Here is a 4,632-nt window from a genome sequence, read left to right on the forward strand (position 1 = left end):
AAAGATCTTTCATGCTCATATATTGGAAAGTTCAGTATTGTAAAAATGGCCATCTTACCAAAAGCAATCTACAGATTCAATGCAATCTCTATCAAAATTCCTACCTAATTCTTCATAGAGTTGGAAAGAGCAATGTGCCATTTCATCTGGAATAACAAAAGACCTAGAATAGCGAAATCCATTCTCAACAATAAGAAAACATCTGCAGGAATCACTATCCCTGACCTTAAGCTACATTACAAGGCAATTGTGCTAAAAACTTCATGGTACTGGTACAGATATTGGCATGTGGACCAACGGAATAGAATAGAAGATCCTAAAATGAGAAGTTTCTTCAAGGTGCTGGCCCATCCTGCCTCAGCATCTGGTACAGCCTACCTTCTGTGTTAATTGCAATATACAAGGAACCAGCTAAATCATCTGCTCACTTCGGATCTTACAAACAAGGTGAATGAATGCCTGATAGCACCATAATAGCAGTGTCAACAGCAAATTGCTACATCTTGTTTTTTTCATATTACTTCTTCAAGAGGGGATAAATATATTTTTGAACAAGTGTATCCCAAAAGAAGTTTACAAATGAAGGGGATACCTCATTTTAAGGAAGAACGTTGTGCCCCAGCATAAAATTTTAAAATGAAGAAAATACAGGATTTATACACATCCATTCTGAGTTTGCAGTCTGTGCTGGAGGATCTCCTTGTTGCAACTTCTGATGGCCTACTTCATCTTGTTCATTGGGAAGGAATGACAATTGGAAGAAAATCCATCAGTCTTTGTATAGTGCCATTCTCAGTAGACCTTCAGGCATCTAGAGGTTCATTTCTTGGTTTTGCAGATGTACACATTAAAGATATGGAATACTGTGCCACACTTGTTGGGTTTGCTGTTGTGTTTAAAGATGGTAAAGTTGGATTTATTACACCAGTATTGAGTAGATTTACTGCAGAGCAACTTCATGGAGTTGGCCACAAGATATTATTGATGGCACTTGTGTTGTGGTAAATAACAAATACTGAATGATGGCCTTTGATTGTGCAAGTGGCTTTGTGAAATATTATACAATAGACAACAGAACTGGAGCCATGCCGCTGTCTCATAGACTAGAGCTTAGAGCAAAGCAGTATCCTGACATCTGGAACAAAACAGGAGCTATTAAATTGATTAAGTGATCTCCTGACAACAGTGCTATAATTGTAACCTGGGAATATGGAGTTCTTTCTCTGTGGAGCGTGTTTGGAGCCGAGCTGATTTGTACACTTGGAGGAGACTTTGCTTACAGGTCAGATAGTACCAAAAAGTTCCCCTTAAGATCAACTCCATGAGCTGGGGTGCAGAAGGCTATTACTTATGGGTAATCAGTGGATTTGGTTCTCAACACACTCAAATTGAGACTGACCTCAGTACAGTAAAACAACTGAGCATTTTGCTATTTCAGTTTATCTAGAGTGTAGTCACTGCTAACCCTTGTATGAGCAACCAAGAACAGGTGTTGCTTCAGAGAGAAGATCACTTATACTTGAACTGTGGAGAAACTTCCCAGACCCAGAAGCCAAAGTACTCTTCTGCACGTGCTGAGCACATGCCCAGGCCTGAGAAAAGCCCATTTGCAGATGGAGGTCTAGAGTCTCCAGGTTCAGCACTTTACTTGGACATCGGCATTGTCCCATTGTACAGATTTTCAGCACCTATCTAGAAAACAATTGGCCTAAACGGTTTTCAACTATTGATAAACTTGGACAAAATATCACTGTGGGTTGCAAGTTTGGGTGTGCGCATTATTCTTTACTCACCAAGAAATGGACATTTTTTGGAAACATTACTCAGGAGCAAAATATGATTGTGACTGGTGGCTTAGCCAGGTGGGAGGAGTTTATGGTCCTTGCATGCTACAATTTAAGTGACTTCCAAGAAGATTCAGAATCTACCTACGAACAACAAACCTGGACAATGACTTTGCTCATGTCACCAAAGCACCAGTGGAGACATTACTACTTAGTGTCTTCTAGCACATGGTGTTTGTGTTTAGAGCAGACTGTTCAATATGCCTTTACAGTATTGAAAGAAGTTCTGATGGTTTGAATACTACAGCTATTGTTCAAGATCTTCAGGATATCTCTGTCTCATGGTACATTCCTCATCCCTTCCTGGTTGTTTCTGTCACACTGACATCAATGAGCACAGAGAAAGGCATCACTTTGAAAATTCTCCAGCAGGCTCATGATGCAGACAGCATTATGCTGAACCTTGCAGGACAGCTCATCATGATGCAGAGGGACAGGTCAGGCCCTCAGGTCCAGGAAAAGGACAGTAACCCGAACCAAAAGAAACTCCTGCTGTTCTTTCCTCCCATTATACTAGCCCAGTCGGTGGAAAATGTCTGGACTACATGTTGAGTGAACAAACAAAACTGTCACCTTCTGGAGGCCCTCTAGCTGAGGTATGGTGGTGTAGGGATGAAGGTCTGGCTACCTCTCTTCCCCATGGATCACCGCAAGCACCACTCCTTCTTGTCCCAATGGATCATGCTGCCTTTCCACATCAACATTTACCCCCTGGCTGTTCTGTTTGAAGATGTGTTGGTCCTTGGTGCTGTCAAAGACACTCTGTGATTCTCTGTATCCACGGAACAGTTCTAGGGAGCAGCTGGAGGTGCTCTTCCCCTTCTGTGTTGTGGAAAGAACCTCTCAGATCTACCTTTACCATATACTCTGCCAGCTCCTGGTCAGGAACCTTGGTGAGCAAGCCCTCCTTCTTGCTCAGTCCTGTGCTGCATTACCTTACTTTCCTCAAGTGCTGGTGCTCATGCTCCATGAAGTGCTGGAAGAAGAAGCTACCTCACGGGAGCCCATTCCCAATCTAAGTCTTCCCTCTGTGGCCAAGTTCATCACCGAGTTCCAACTTTTCCTTCAGATAGTCGTGCATTGTGCCAAAAAGACTGAGTACGGTCTGTGGAATTACCTGTTTGCAGCTGTTAGAAACCCAAGGACTTATTTTCGGAATGTTTGATGGCTCAGGATTTGGACATAGCTGCCTCTTATCTTATTATCTTACAGAATATGGAAGTCCCAGCAGTGAGTAGACAGCATGTCACCCTTCTGTTCAACACAGCCCTGGAACAGTGCAAATGAGACCTGTGTCGGCACATGATTCGATTTCTTAAAGCCATTGGCTCTGGAGAGTCTGAGACCCTTCCATACACACCTACATCTCAGGAGCCCAGTTCAAGTGGTGGGTTTGAGTTGTTCAGAAATCAGAGCATCAGTTCATCCCAGTCTGCTGAAAATGTTCCTCCTGGTAAATTCAGCCTACAGAAAACACTAAGTATGCCAACTGGTCCTTCTGGGAAAAGATGGAGCAAAGACAGTGACTATGCTGAGAACATGTATATTGACATGATCCTGTGGACACATGCTCGGCGTCTCTTAGAAGATGTATGGTAAAAGGACCTTGGCTGCTTTGCAGCCCAGCTAAGTTTTGAACTATTCAGTTGGCTTTGCAAAGAACATACTCCAGCTGCCCAAGTAGACAACCTTGTAGTAGCCCTGAAGAGACTTTACAAGGACTTCCTGTGACCACTTCCCATTATCTCAGCCTCTTCCATTAGTTCCCCTTGAAAAATGGGAAATGCTGAGCTGTGGGAGAGCAGTTGTTAAAGTCTCAGTCAGCTGACCCTTTTATTACCCCTGAGATGGAGGCTGGCATCTCTAATATCCAACCAAGTCAGAGTTGGCTCAACAACATTGGACCCACCCATTGTGACACAGGCATATCCTCATCTAATGGACCACAAATGCAAGATGCTTTCCTGTAATAAAGGGGATGAGTGCAAAATTGGTTCAGCTACAGATCTGACTGAAAGCAGCTCCATGGTGGATGGAGACTTGACTCAGTCTGAACTGGAGCACATCTCGATAGTACTGGCAAGTAAAGGGCCCCATATATCTCAAGTTCAAGTTCAGTTTTTGCTGCACATTTTCATGGAGACAGGGTGGCTTGTCTGGTGTGTTGTCATCAGCCTGATCCTCAGAGAATCCTCACTGGTCAGTCAGATTCTTGGAATTGCTCAGTCTTCAGATATGGATGGAGAGATGTTACAGAACATAAAAAACAGGGTAGCATGCTGTAGACTGAAGGGCCTCTACAGAATGCCTTGGATATAAGATATTTTTAAACATCATTATTAAGCCACAACTGAAGAAGCTCAGTGAGATAACAGAAGAGCTGGTCCAGCCTAACACCTTCCAGCCAATAACAGTGGGTTAGGCTCCTGAGCAGACCAGTATCCCAGGCAGAGGAAAACAGGGCCTCTACCACCATGGGAACATTTCTGAGAGTGAGACTGGAATCAACAAGAAAACAAAATGGCAGCCAACAGAATGGGAAAAGATCTTTACCAACTCCATATCAGATAGAGGCCTAATATCTAAGGTATACAAAGAACTCAAAAAGCTAGACACTAGAGAATCAAATATCCCTATTAAAATGGGGTACAGAACTAAAGAAAACGTTCTCAGTTGAGGAATATCGAATGGCTGAGAAATATCTGACGAAGTGCTCGACATCCTTAGCCATCAGGGAACTGCAAATCAAAACAACCCTGAAATTCCACCTCACACCAGTCAGATTGGC

The 4,632-nt window shown here is 43.1% G+C and overlaps 1 pseudogene across 1 annotated transcript; it reads left to right on the forward strand.

Moving 5' to 3' along the window:
- Positions 1 to 321: 321 nt before the first annotated feature.
- Positions 322 to 4,266, forward strand: LOC308422624 (guanine nucleotide exchange factor subunit RIC1-like; annotated as a pseudogene). Its single transcript has one exon. The product of its transcript is annotated as a guanine nucleotide exchange factor subunit RIC1-like (transcript).
- Positions 4,267 to 4,632: the final 366 nt, after the last annotated feature.

Source organism: Micromys minutus, assembly GCF_963924665.1.
Source record: "Micromys minutus genome assembly, chromosome: 7".
NCBI lineage: Eukaryota > Metazoa > Chordata > Mammalia > Rodentia > Muridae > Micromys > Micromys minutus.